This window comes from Chamaea fasciata, unplaced genomic scaffold (genome assembly GCF_029207755.1).
Source record: "Chamaea fasciata isolate MVZ Bird 193981 ecotype frontalis unplaced genomic scaffold, bChaFas1.0.hap1 SCAF_11, whole genome shotgun sequence".
NCBI lineage: Eukaryota > Metazoa > Chordata > Aves > Passeriformes > Sylviidae > Chamaea > Chamaea fasciata.
This window is the reverse complement of record NW_027094096.1, coordinates 3,852,107-3,867,137: the sequence shown is the minus strand read 5'-3', so window position 1 is coordinate 3,867,137 and position 15,031 is coordinate 3,852,107. Positions and strand designations below refer to the sequence as shown.

The 15,031-nt window shown below is 44.0% G+C and overlaps 1 long non-coding RNA gene across 1 annotated transcript; it reads left to right on the top strand.

Moving 5' to 3' along the window:
- The first annotated feature begins 2,341 nt into the window (after positions 1 to 2,341).
- Positions 2,342 to 10,666, top strand: LOC136295302 (uncharacterized). The gene is made up of 3 exons (XR_010722634.1): positions 2,342 to 2,480; positions 10,136 to 10,210; positions 10,544 to 10,666. It is a non-coding gene; the product is annotated as an uncharacterized lncRNA (long non-coding RNA).
- The last annotated feature ends 4,365 nt before the right edge of the window (positions 10,667 to 15,031 follow it).

Here is a 15,031-nt window from a genome sequence, read left to right as displayed (position 1 = left end):
CCTTGTTGGACACAAACCTCTGGCGTTTGTGGGTTTTCCTGACAGGCTCATCTGTAGCAGGGTTTCCCCTTGGCCCCAGGGCAGGCTGTGTCTTGTTGGCAAAGCCCTGCTGCGTTTACTGTTACTGTGTTCCCCAGAACTGTAACACACTCATGGAAAGGAAAGAGGCTGTTGAGTGAAGAGTGTGTCCTTTCCCTTTGCTTTATTTTCTTTTCTCCATGTGCCTACCATCTTCATCTTTAGAAAATTGCCTACTTATCTCCCAAACACAGTTGCATTCTTTGCTGAATGTCCCTCTTCAGAAACTTATTTTATATGGAAATTACCCTGTACAGGAAATAATTTACCTTTTACTATCCTCTTCTTACTTTTAAATTGTTGTGGGCTTTTTTCCCCCCCAGCTCTTAAAACAATGAGGCTGGAAACTGCTGACACCCAATAGTTTTGACAAACTGAGTGTCAGCCTGACATGCTCAAAACCATCTCCTTCTTGGATGGATAATTCTGGCCAGGGTTACTTCCAGCTGCAACAGATCTGCAGCCCTGGATTCTGCTGGGGAAATCAAGGGCAGGATGACAAGCCCCAGCAGGGAGTTTAAATCCATGTGCAGTACAACAGTACCTTTTTGAAGATAACACCAAAATGGCCGGCCTGGTTGGAGTGGCTCAGACTGGAGTTTGGGTTTTTGTGACCATAGTTATTTTTCCTGGTAAAATACTGCTTTATTTTTTTAATGCTCATCAGGTTAATTTGTGATGTTTAAAATTAAAGGCACTGGAGGAGGCTACAATACTTCCATTTCTAAAACACTGCTATTATGAAGACTGTTAAAGGATTTTGTGCCTTTCCTAATGCAGCTTTTATTGGAGAGAGACCCTCCATAAGCAGCAGCCCTGAATGAGCTCTGGTTGCCTTGGCTGACATGGAGAGATGGAGCTGAAGAAGGCTCTGTAATCAGCATGGTTGCCCAGGTTTCTTTGTGTCACACTCTGACACATACCCAGAGGTGTGCAGAGCTGCAGCACTGTGAGCTCACTCTCTTACTTGCATTGCAACACCTTAGAGAGGGTTGTAGAAAACCAGGGGAGAATTCCTAGGACATTTATCATGGAATGAAAACCCATATTCCCAGAGACCTCGTCCTGATTTGGAAGAAATGCAACAGAAAGCTCAGTCAAACAGAGAGAGAAATTTGGGAGAAAATGTGGTAATAGTTAAGAATTATGTATTTGTACGCTTTGTCAGGTATGTATACAATGAGTAGTTAAGGAGCAGCTACTGATTTTGTTCTACTCCCCAAACCTACCATCATTTACTGCTTTGAAGAGAAGATGGCAGCCTATGGGCTCTGTAATGCTTGAAACTCCAATGTATGACTGCTCTCTAAACACAAATGCTTTTCCTAATATCTTTTGAGTTGATGTTTCATCATTTCTATAATGTGGATACTGAGAGCAAAAAAAGTTCAGATTTGGATTTCCAGTTTGATTTGTCTCAGCACTGCCTCACTGAGTTACTTCATTTCCCTTCTTAGTTCAGCTTCCAGGTGGGAGTGTGAAAGGGCTGCCTAGATCAGGCCCTAGAATCTGGATTAGGGCATCTTTTCCAAAATGTTTGAGATGATTTTTCTCTTCTGAGTGTATCAGAAATGGGAGGTGGCAGGGGATATCATCTAATTCAAGGCAGTGAGAGCGAAGTGGTGTAGGTTTGGATTGGGAGGCTAATCATTAGGGACCAGGAGCTCAGGAGGATCAGGTGTGGGTAGGGGTCCTGTGAGGAGGGCAGAGCCTCATTATTCATGTTGGCCAACAAGTACAGAATGAAGTCTGGTGGTTTTGGTCAGGAAAATGTAGGTTAAGTCTTAAAATCAAACTTTGAATGTGTTTTGTCCAACAGCCAGGCAGCGACACACTGTAATGTGTAACTGCAAGGTGGCTGCTGCTGCTCTGCTTCCACAATAGAGAGGACGGTAGTGACAAATGCAGGTCTGAAGGCATTTACCTTCACTGGGCTATCAGTTAAACTCAAAGATTTTTGTGGAAGTACAACACTGAGTGGAACTTTCACGCTAGTGCAAAAACAGAATATCTAGTCATCTGTTTATTTAATGTACACTGGGTTTTTTTTCTCCATGTAGGATGCACTCCTGATGATGAATGCAGCATAATTTTTCATTTTTCCTGCAATTGCACCTGTAGAAAGTTAATTTAAAACAGGAGGAAAAAAAAAAAAAGTGGATGGGAGGGTTGAAATATGGAGGTGCCAGAAGGAAGAGAAATCAGAATGGCAGGTGTGGATGATCTGTGCATTAGCAGGTTACCACAATCCTGGCACATCCACCTGCAGCTTTTCAGGACACATGGTCAGAAAAACAAGGGACAGCCTGGACAGGGAGCAGTCCACACATGGGTGAGGCAAAAAAACACTCTTTCAGTGGGAGAAGGAGATGAAGGATAGTGAATCCTAATGATGCAGAAAGGTAAGACAGGATGGGTAAACACACCTTGGTGCTGGCTGCCCCACCTGCACTCGTGAATTTCAATGCTTGTGACAAAATTTTTGGATTAGGACTTGTTTTAAAATAAAATAATTTATAAATTATAAATCAAAGATAATTCTATTTTATTTTACCAAAGAAACTCCTGCACTGTACTTCAATACTCTAACGTTGTACCCTGAGGAGAAGTTTGTTGAGAAGGAAGAGCTTGTTAGGGAAAGCACTGTCCTGAAATGAGGAGGAAAGTGCTAATACTCTCTTGTCTTTTCTAGCTGCTCAGTGGTGTTTGAACATATAAACAGCCTGACCAGAGTGATAATGAGCTCTGCCTTGCATAGGGAGTCACTGCCCCACGCCAACTGCATTAGGAATCTTGAGGAGGGCCAGTAACAGGCAGAAGTTTATGGCCATTCTCACCAGGCATAATATAGATAAATTACATGAGGAAATGTGTGTGTGAATAAGTTTGTGCTTGGTCCTTGTTTGAGTTCAGAAACGAGACAGCAGCAAGGTAGTTTGGAATGGTTTTTATGTTTCTGTGATGGAGCTGTGGCAAGGACTCTGCCACAGCTCAGGAGCAGGGCCACTGCCATGGTTTGCTGGGAACAATTTAGGAAAGATCCCTGGGGTTACATTCAGACCTACTGCAGCTCCTGTTTTGAGAAGACCGGGGTGTTACCTGAGAACAAGAGGGAAGTTAAAGAACCCTGAAGTATTTTTTTCTTTATTTCTCTGGAGCCAAGGTCAGGAAACTCCCACCAATGAAGGGAGGGAATATAGGTCATTGCTGGCAGTCACTGGCATCCTACTGAACACTGTGTAAATGTCAGGCTTCAGCAGCATAGAAAGTCAAAACCGGCAGCAGAAACTGAATTATCTGTAGATAATCTCTGCTCTGGGGTCTCTGCCTATATGAATTATGAAAATGAACATTAAAATATATGGAGGATTCGACAATTTCTGTGCTCTGTTGTCAGAAGTTGGCTTATGTTCTTTTTTTAAGGTAGTGACATAAGAATATTTCTTCGGTGCTTGTAAGCAAAATGCAAGGAATTCTTAATTGCAGTGTTTTGATCTTGTTGCTGTTTGAATTGAAAGAAAGAGTGGTCTGGGAGTCGTGTCTGTCACTCTGTCCTCTAACCAGTCTCTCTTTGTTTTCTCTCTTCTTAATTTTTCATTTCTCCCTGAATGTTTCAGACATTTCAGAAGCAGCGTAAAGTAACAGCGGGGTAGCTAGAGGTTGTAGTCTTAATTCATTCTTCCTCATGACAAGCTGAAATGCCTAAAAATGTGTATTTGCCTTTGAGGTGGGGGGAGGTCTGAGGGAAAGGACAATCACCAAAAATTCGAATTGCTGCTTGGAGAAGCCTGCCTTTGTTTTGGCTGCTTTGGAAGTCCAGGCAATTGTGGTTAAAATTGGATGTCTTACCTGGGGGGGGGATGAATCCAGTCATCCTTGCATTTTTGAGACAAGGACCCATCCATTATTTGCCTCAAAAGAGCCTAAATTTTGTGCAGTGTCATTGGACATAAGAAAGGACTGTTCTTATGGCCACTAAAGCATCAGGAAGAAAACTGTACAAAATGTTGAATATATTTTTCTATCTCCTGTCACTCACAGTTTTCAGTCACGCATTCTTCAGTATTTCTCCTCAGTGAGAATCTTCTGGTATAGATGTAGATATACATTAAACCTTTGTCCCAGAATTCTTTTTTAAATGCCTCCTTTCTGATGAAAGGTCCTTCTGTCAAGGCTGGACTTTCATAAGCATGACCGAGCTGTGTTAGATAAAATCTTTCAGCAAAAGTTCTTGCCTTTGGGAAGGCCAAGCCCTGACACTTTCTGTGTGTAATAAAGTCTGGGATTAGGCATTGGTGAAATTTGGTGTTCACAGGGAAAACACTCATGAGATTAACTTAGCCTGCATGGGGCTGTGCTGCTTTAGCTTTAGGTTTGTGCTTCAAAACTGTGAAACTGCTCAAGTTGAAGTCCTTTCGCTTAAATGTACATTTGACTTGTGTAGGAACAGGCATGTGTCTCCTGGAGAGCTCTCCTCCTCCTAAGTGAAAGGTTTGGAGCTGAAGTCCCTGCTGCCAAGGCTGCCTCAGAGGGAAGAGGGACCTTGGGGGGAGCAGCTTGGGAAGCCAGGAGAGCTGACACAGGGGCAGGGCAGGGCTCTCTGCCTGTCCTGGCTGTGCCTGCTGCAGAGGGCCGGTCCTGGCTGGAGCCCTCAGGGCTGCCACATTCCTGGTTGTTGGTCTGAGTGTCCCCAGCACTGCCATGCTGGATCTTCCTGTTCCTTGTCCATCTGTTGAGTTTCCGGATCCTGACCAGGATCCCCACACCTGCTGTAACAGCACTTACTGCAAAATTTGTAGAACATGCTAACAGAAACTCTGCTATGCCTTTTTTTCTTTCTGTGTGGATGAGTTATCAGTATTCCCCATGGCAAAAGCCTCCAACTCAGGCACTGCTGTCCCTTGGGGCCTCACAAACAGCAGCAGGGCAGCAGTGGCCCTGGGGAAAAACAAGTCCCCTGTGAGCTGAACCTTGGGCACATGCAGAGGTGCTCTGCTGAAGGTGGAGTTACGTGGATGTCTTCCCCACGGGAGGATTTAGTCTTTAGTACCTCACAGTTCAGTAGGATTTCTGGTGTACATGGTCAAGTAAACTGATGGAGGAGAAAGCACGCTGGATTGGGATGTGGTGACTTTCATGGGGTTTTGTTTCTTTTTTAATCTTGTCCATTGGGTTTCTTCCCATTCCTGTTTGAGGCAGGTGAAGCAGCATGGGTTTAACAGCCTCATGTGAAGGGGTTGTAACTTTGGGGGCAGGTCAGACTGCTGAATTTCCCAATCTCAGTTGTTATTTAGGAGGAACTCCTCAGCTCTGAACTCCACTGTAGACACAAGAGCATGTCTCAGTTGGCAACTTGACATCATTAACCATAAAGTACAACACTGGGCTTGGTGTGACAGTTTTAATCAACTTCTCCCTCAAGGTCACCCTGGGCTTCTGAGTTATGGGAGTCCCAAAACCTGTTGTGATTTATTTTGATGAAGATAAGTCAGTCCATGTTTTCTGACAGTTTGGCTGTTCTGTGATCTGTAACTGCATTGCTTCTAGTACTGAAAATACACTCAGGACAAATACATGTGGATGGACAGCTCAAATAATAGCAATCCATCTTAGCAAATGGCATTAGTTCTCTTATTGCTTCTTTCAGCTGACTTGTCCCTTCATAAAAGGAGAGGTTTATTACTCCCACAGGAGGTTCAGAAAAAAACACTTTTCTCAGAAAACCCGTTAGCTTTCTGGTACAGCACTTAGATGGTTTGGGAAGTGGCAAAAGGATTTGTAAAGATTTTTGGGCAGCTTGAGTCAGATTGAGGAGGAGGAGGTGAGTGCCTGACCTTGCTCTAGCCACTCAGCCTGAGTGCTGCGAAGTTCAAACCCATTTGCATCTGCTCACTTCCCTTGTGTTCCCATTTCCATGTGCACATATGGCAGGGATCAGGAGGATGCCTCACGAGGTCACTGTGGCTGCCTTAGGAACGGTACATGGCTTCTATCAAAGTGATTACCAAGTGGCTGCTGTTAAAAGAGCTGGGTGGATGCTGTGAGACAACCTATGGAGAGTTATGCGAGGATTATAACTGTGGGATAAGGATGAAACTGAAGTTTACCCTCCTGCAATTGTGATGTAGCTGAATATCAAGGTTGTGCCCGTTTGGATACCCAGCATGTTAATGATGGTGGGTGGCCTGGGAATTCTGGAGCTAATCTCTGCAGACAGGCCTTGCTGGACTACCCACAGACAGGGAGATTGACTGACCTCCCAGCCAGCCTGCAGCAAAGCAGCACACAGGAGCTCTGCAGACAGGGCTTTTGGACAGTCCTGGGCACTGTCCCAGCAGGTTCCTGCTGTGCACAAACTGCTGTTTGAATGTTGGGATGTGCTGGTTAATTTCCTGGGCAGAAAACCAGGGGCTCTTGAGGGTTCTCTCTTTTGGCATCTGCTGCAGACAGAGGTGTTGTCCAAACTGTACAGAGGAAACTTTAAATATTCAGAGAAAACTGCTCCGTAGGAGTGGTCTTGTAGAACAGTCTTGGTTCATGGTCAAGGTAGTTATGAGATGGCTTGTACATGATTTAAGGTAGTGAGTAGATATGGATTGTGCCTACGCTGGTGTAGTCACAAAGGTGTGCTAGTGGGAGGTAAGAATTCTCCAGAATGGTTCAGGGAGCCTTATCTCACCTGGATGAAGGCATCTTAGCAAATCCTTGCAAGGTGGAGGCACCCATCAGTACCTGGACAGCGACTGACTGTCCTAGTCAAGATGTTTCAATCTCTAAAGAAGCATTACCCAATGCAAACCATACCAATCAATCAATCAATTATTTCAGCATGCACTTGTGTCTGTCTCTATGCAACAGCTTCCATCCAGCACAAGTGGGATGCTTCCACTGAGTTGTTGCCAGTGTCATCCCTTTACTGACTCCTCTTCAAAGAGCTGGAAGAAAGTCTTGATGTGTTGGTGAACAATGTTAGTAATTGCGGAAAGTGTTGGGGGCCAAGTTTCCCAAAACCGAAGTCCGCATTGGCTGGTGTATCCTTTTGGCTGGGATTATTTCCAAGCCAACAGCAGTGTGGGCACTCGTCCTGGGGACAGGAAGTTGCAAGAGGCAAGAATTCTGGCAAAGACACAAGTGCTGCCATGGCTACACCTGAGAAACATCAGAGAAACACACAAGCTCCTCAGTGCAAACTAACTAGGTTGATACTAGGTACAAATCTGGATTACAGTTTAAAAAAGAATTGGCATGTATGCTCTCTGCACTGCTGTTCCTTACAATAAGCCCTTTATTTATAAAACAATTTCAGCCAATGATACATGGCTGATTCAGATGGTGCTTCAGGATTTGAATGAAGTCAACAGCTTGTCTGTGCCTGTTTGTCAGTGGATGAGTGCAGGCTATTTGCTGTAAGAAGTTGAGATTGAAAGAACAGAGGTGATGCAGGCAGACTGCCATCTTTCACCCATTATCTATATTCACTAAAGCTAAAAATATGTGTTGTTGCTTTCAGTTCTAATATTCGGTATATTCAATGCTTCATGAAGCGGCCAGACAAAGTGCTACTTTATTGAAAGTAGGAAAAAGCCCACTTCAGATAAAGTGCAGCTTAAAAAGATTGCCTCTGCCTTAGCATTGACCATCATGTCTCCCACATTTACCAAAATTCTTCACGAGAAGATTAAAACTTAAGCAGAGGGTGACCTTTTATGGACGTGTTTCTGCTTATTACTCCCACTGAGCTCATCATTCCAAGAGCTTTTCTGTTGATTGCTGAAAGGGGTCTTCTGAGGTTCTGCTCTTTTGCCTGGACCCTTTAATGAAGGTATTTCACCTTTTTCTGAACTCCTACACACAAATAAAGAAGCAGTAGAGTTTGTACTTTTAAGTAACAAGCGTGGGCCAGTCTTACTTTTACGGACAAAATTACTGCCTTTATAGGGAAAGGAAAAGATTTTAAATTATTATGGGTTTTTTAGGCTGGTTTATGGACTGCAGCATTGAGAAGCGTTTGCTGCTGGTTCTGTAAATTGCCTTGGAAAAACCAACCTCACCTTTGTTGCTGCGTGGCTGGACCACAGTATTTGGAAAACATCTGTGCAGGCCCCCAAGAGTGGTCTTTGCACTTTCCTGGGCGCTCCTCCCTGCTCTGCTCAGCTGGACAGAGTCACCTTCTCAGTGGACAGTGGCTGCTTTGTGGAGCTTGGCTGTCCCAGCCATCACTGTGGATGTTTGCTGCTCTCATCAGAGATTCAGTGTTTATTGTAGGTTTCTGGGGGATCCCTGGGGCAGGAGCCTGTTTTTAGGCTGTTGCCCCTGGGGACAAACAGCTGGTGCAGTGTAAGGGCCTTTCTGCTTGTTTGCAGGAGTGAAATCTAGCCTGCTGTTCTCACAGACAGTGATGTATTAGATTGGTGTGAAGGTATACAGAATTCTCTTGGCAACCCAAAAATGAGCACTTCTAACACTTCTTTTCCCGAATAGTCTTTCTCTAGGCAATATTTTATTGTCCAAGTTTTAATAAAGTCTTGTGAAGTAGCAGTAAAGCAGAATATGAAGGTATTACCTTCAACAGGATATCAAATATGTAAGAAGCAAATTGCAGCCAGCCCAATACTTCAGTTTGACAGTTAAGCTATATTGTAACAATACATGTGGACCATTCACAAGATGGTATTGTAGCTGTAAATTAAACTACATTAAATCTTCAAGCATCCAGTGGGAGATTTTTCCTGTCTCCTCTCTCCTCAAAATGCAGAGGAGTTTAGTCCAATTAATTTTTTCCCGCATAAGAATTATGAAGGATCCTACCACTGCTTTTTAAATAGATTTCACTAGGGGTTAGGGCTTCAGGATACAGTGTCCTGAAGAATCCCTCTGGCAATATCTGAAAAGAAACACCAGTGTCATGTTCTTTCTATTTTTAATGCACTTCACTATGGAAACAGTTCTATGCTTCTCTGCTGTCTGTCCATCTCCCTAGTAATTTTGAACTGTTGGATGACATAAATCAAATGTGACAGAGGTAGAGGTCTTAAAAGATAATTAGCTTCCTGCAAGTTTTTGTGGAAGTTACTGTCTGGATAGAGATGAAATTCTACTTTATGCCTTTATAAACTTAGTCTGCAGCCTATGTTGAACCTTTACTGGAGAATTTAATGAGTTTACAAAGGAAGGAATTTGCATTTCATACTCTGAATATGGGTAACACCGGAGCTGGAGCAAGTAAAGCTGTTTCTGTAATTTCCAACACTTGCTGAACTGTGTGCTTGTGCTGAAGGAATTTGGACCTGGGCAGAAAAAGCACAGCGAGTTTACACTTGGTCAGTGCTAAAAGACATCAATCGAGCCTTGGGTTTAAGGGATTACTTTTGATTGAAGCTGCTGTAGCTAAACCTGTTCTCTGAAGAGCATGATATCAGTGTGGTCACCCTCCCAGGCCAGGAGTTCTGCTGGTCAGTGAGCCTGGGGGGTTTGGGTCAGTTTGGCAAATTTTGTGTGTTTTGTTGCTGCATTTAGGGGTGTGAGCTGGGGCACCACTGCAGTGCTGTTGGATCACATGCTATACACCTATGCTCATCTCCATCATATTCCCTAATGTGCCTCATGCCCACTGCTTTGTTTTGGACCCTGTCTGAGGTTTAATGAACTGCTTTTGGGGCTTTTTACAATCAAGGTCCCTGTTCACCCACCCACCCACAATTCTGACCCTGGCCACTGCCCCAAGACAGTGGATTTCCTGCCCAATTTCTCCTCCAGACTGTGGCTACATCCAAGTGTAAACTGTGGGATGACTTTCTGAGTTTCTAATGCTATCATTTTGATGGGCTTTTAATGATTTATTAGCCTAGCTGCTGTTTTGAATGCTGTTAAACCCATTTGTAAAACACCGTGCAGCCTCAGGCTTGCAACAAAATCTTAAATTGGCTACTTCTACAAGCATCTCCTGGATTTGCATTTTCTGTGAATGCTTTGCCTGTCTTTTGTACACTCCTGAGTAGAAGAAATTGTAACAGAGGCACATAAAATATCCAGTTCTCATATTCAACTTGTCTTACAGCACAAGAATAAAGGAATGCTCACTGATGAGAAGGAACATGCTCAAAAAGAGTTTGGGAAACAGTTTTCATGGCAGGTAAGTGGTGTGGAGCATTTTCAGTCCTGGGAAATCATTAAGGCGAAGTGTGGCAGGGCTCAATCTCTTAGAGACCAATAGCAGCAGAAGAAAGGAACGTTTCTAGCTGCAGCAGGCAAATCAAATGTGCAGAGAATGCCAACACAGAACTGGCACAACCGTTGTGAGGAAGGTAGTTGAGTAGTTTAGGGTGGTTAATTTAGGTTTTGTGCTTGTAAATGGAAATTGGCAAGAAATAAAAGGTTAGAATTACTTGTTTGACATGATAAGACAAAAAGGATCATGTTCCCTACATGTTCCAGCTACTTTTTCTCCTCTACTTCTCATTTCCAGCTAGACTGCCATCCCAGAAGTTTGATGGACAAGAACTGGAAGGAATAAGAGACTTTTATGGGGTGGGGGGAGGTGATAATGTAAAGAAAGTACAATTAACTAACAGGTGATGTTTCTGGCACTCCTTTCTCTGACACACGCTTCACAAACTCCTGCTGCATTTTCTGCCTCAAGTAGGGAAGTATTTGTCTGCAGATTTAAGGGAGGTGGGAAACAAAGGACCTTTTGGTTTCAAAGCCCAGAGAGGGCCGTGCTCCTTTCCCTGGGTGTGTGTTTGTGAGCAGTGCTGAGAGCTGTGCTCAGGCTGTGGGAGGGGAGAGCAGTCCAGTCTAGCAGTGCTTTAGGGGCTGGGATGTTGCTGTGCACCCCCACACTTTAACAGGTGTTTCCACATTAGGAAAAGAGTTTGAGTTTCACCCCTGAACTTTTAAGGCAAAGAACCAGAAACTTTGATGCTCCACTCAGCATAACTGGTCCAGTGCCAGGACAAAGGCACCTGTTGGAGCCTTGAGCTGCTCCTCAAGAAATGTGGCTGTTTTCTATAGTGCAGCATGCCAAAAACCCCTCCTAGATTTGAATGCTTAAGAGAGAGCACAGAGATTCTCGGGGCATTTTCGGGGTGTCTTAGCAGGTGTGAGGAACCTCCCTGCACTGTGCACAGCTTTTACTCTTCTGTTCTGTATAGTTTGTTATTTTCTTCTTTAATTAAAACCTTTTTGCTTTTCCAAACACCTCCCATCAGCCGTCCCGCTAATTTTTCAAAAGCCATTTCTGGAAGGCTGCTGGCAGCCCTCAGAGCTGGATACACCTTCCTGGGGCTGAAAACACGCTGGCCTCAGGCAGAATTGTATCAGTGGGTACCTCTCACAAGGATAATGTTTGGCTTTGTGCCACGGGGGCAGCATTTTGCCAGCATGCTGTATCTGTGAAGTTCAGAGCTTCCCTTTGCTGTGTTCATGCCTGCTCTTCCACAGGGCAGGCTGTCTCAAACTGCAGTGCATTCCTGGGTGGGCTGCTGACAAATTTTATTTGCTTTTTGTTCACTCTGAAAAGAGCTCTCGGTGGGTTTTGTGGGGAGGGGATAAAGAGGGAGAGACGTGGTTCTCTGGTGGTCTTCTCCAGCACTGTTCAAAATGTTAAATTGCTCTGTGGCGTGAGCAGGACTGGATCTAGTGTCTGAAAACATAGCAGAGATGGCTCAGAATGTGAGATTAATTATCCTTTAATTCATAAGACTGGCTTTGGTAACCTTTTGATCTTTGTGCTCTCAGTTCCTCTGCAAAATTGTGTCTCAGAAGTTCTGGCGTAGGCCTTGCCATGGAAAAATGGAACAGCAGTGCATATATGAGCATAATGTAGCAGGAGAGCAAAGGAAGTTTTCTGTCTTTTGATTGAAGATGGAGCTTCTAAACAAACAAGTAGAAAACTCGGTCAGCTATTTCCAAATACAAAATATTTGGAAAGATGGGAAGAAAGGCCTTGGGCTTCTGTTGGAATCTGGAGTACGCTCGAGGCACCAGTCCCTACGGTGTCCACCAGAGGGTTTCTAAAGGCAACAGAATTACAGAGGGGCTCCACATCCATGCGCCTCCCCACGGTCTGCTTTCAGAAATTAGCACGAAGAAACATTATAGATTCCTTCATGTAAAAAGGGCTATTTGTGAGCTTTTTGTTTGTTTGCTTTTCTGGGTTGAATTTGGGTGTTGGATTATTTTTTTTTTCCTGGGATTTGGTTGTTTGGGTTTTTTTGGTTGGTTTGGTTTAGTGTGTTTTTGTTTGGTTGGTTGGTTGGTTGGTTTGTTTTGGTTTTCTTAAGTATTTCTGCCTTCTAAAACAAACTGTCTGGAACTTCATGCAGTGTTGTTTAGCACTTCTGGTGAATCTTTTTAGTTGACACCAGAGGCTGTTTATGGATCTGTGTCACCTGTCCCTGTGGAGTTTATCTCAGTCATGTTTGTAACATTTGAAGTCACGCTGAAGGGTGAGCATAGAACTTCACAGGTTCTCTGCTTTATGTTACAATATGTTAGGAGTAAACATGATGTGAATGCTTTGAAAATTGGGTAAATTAATTTATTTTAAAGTTCCAGGGAGGACCCAGGCATTGATCCTGCACTGTCATTCACCCCTGAAGAGTTCATGGCAGCATTAGGACCTGTGCTGTTATAAAACTCGTTATTGGGAAGGTGTCTTCAAAAAATCTCTACGTAGATTGGATAGCTCTTTAAAATAATTGGTTGAATATTAATTTCTGTGGCTCACTGCAATTATGTTAATTATGGGGAACTCATTAGGTGCTAATGTAAATATTAGAACCCCTTCTGTAACATTCACTGTAATTTAATGCTAATTCACAGAACCATTATTAAACTGCTAATAGCCAGGGATGGAATCCATTCAAGTACATAACACCTCAGACAATCAGCAAAGCCTTGCAGCTGGGGAAGAACGTGTGTTACAGTCCACACACACTTTGAACACAGAGTCATCAGCTGTTGGCAGCCTTCCCATCACAAATTAGGGAAGACTCAGAGCAAACTGTCATGGGGCTCTTTGTGTGTTGGCTGACCTGGCCTCGCCAGTCTTCATGACCACCATGAATGCTGGTTCTGTGGCTAAATTACTGCATTACTTTGTATCTCATGTCATCTGTTTGGAGACCCAGATGATTACATCTCCTGCATAATTTTAAAATCTAGGAAGCTAGCAAAGGCGGTTTCCCAGTCTTGTGTTTATTTTGTATCCATGCACTTTAGATTTCCTTGGCACAGGGGTTGCAAATAGCTCTGCTCACATACACAGCTTGCAGTTGTCTGATTTAGCCTCTAGTCATTTGATAATGCTGGTGCAAGAGGGGATGACCTAGTTGTTTTTCATGGAATATTCACATCTGTTACTTTGTTAGTCAAGGGGGCAAAAAAGGTAGAAATTTAGTCAGTCTGAAATAACTGGGTGAGGGACAATAAATTCCAGGCTTTGGAAAAGGCTGTATTTTATTATGGAGCTTTATATTCTGAAGTGACAAAAACACAACCTAAAATATTCTGCTGACATGAGATCTGGCTGGAATTTAGGTGCTTGAATTGCTGGTGTGAAGAAGTGTACGTAGCTGCTGTTGAGCCTCTGGAAGGGATTTAAATGTAAGAATCTTGGGCACCTGGAATAGTGCTGGGCCCTTGGCAGGCCTGGGGGGCTGCACCCAAACCCACCCATGGTGGGGACCCTGGATGCCTGTCCCCTGCTGTGCCCTGGGGGGCTCAGGGGGGAAGAGCTGTGCTGCTGGAAGGAGGCCATTCACAGCCTTCCTGTGCCTCCTGCTTCTACAATTTGCTGCTGCATATGTTTTTGGTTTTGACATTTGGCTGAGGGGAGCAGAGGGGCCTGAATCCACCTGCCTCACCTACCTGAGAGTGTGGATTCATATCCCTGTTGTCCTGCATGGTGTTGAAGCCACCAGGCAGTTTGGGCAGGAGGCATGCCCACATGCCCTTACTGAAGGGTTTGGGAATGGTGATCTTAAATGTATGAAAAGAAGGAGAGAAAAAGGTGGAAGGTTAGGAATGTGGGCTCTGGGAATCAGTTCAGGGTAATGTATATGTTCTCTGAAATGATTTTGTTAAAATTTTTGTTGTGGTCGTTCCCCTGATCCCCAGCGACCCAGAGTTCCTCCACCTCCCATCCAGGAGGAGCACAGTGCTGCACAGGGAGAGTGGAACCTCCCTGCATCTGGTCGTAAAGGAGCAAGGAAAACACCACCTCTCCCATCTTCCAGAGAGAGCAGGGCCGTGGGCTCCCAGTGCAGAGAGGTTCAAACAAACTCTGAACATTTTCCTGTTCTGTGAGGTGAGGACAGTGAATATCAAATATGCTGATGCCAGCCAGCACTTTGCTGGTGTGCAGACAGCTGGGCTGAGAGCAGCCTGCACACTCTGTTTTGGGAATGTGGGTCTCTCTCTCAGGGCGGGGATGATTTCTTTTCTGTGGTCACGTGCCTGTAAGCTGAGGCACAGTCTAATCCCTCAGAGACTTGAACCGAAGTTTTTCTGCTTTAACAGGCTACATTGCCCCCAGCACTAACTTTTCTCCCTTCTGGAAACAATGTCACAGTAGGAGTCTTGCTGGTTTAATAATACACATAGAATTAAAAGAACGGAATTTTAAGACCATTTTAAAAAATCTTATATTTTTAATTTTTCATTAAATTATCGGTTTGAAATGATGTTCTGTACCATCTTTAACAGCACCATCTGGTGGCTCTCAGGTAATGTTGACATTAGCCATGGCTAGAGCTGTTTCTTACATTATTACAGTGTGAAATACTTGGTTTGTTATGAATGCCAGAGGAGGCGTGTGGATTCTGTATGGGTAAAAATGGAAAAAATAAGTAGATTTGACAAAAGCATGTTGCTGAAATGTGTAGGGTAAAGTAGGGCAGAACTCCAGGGCTGTATGTGCATAAATATTTGAGTACTAGAAGAGCGATATTTT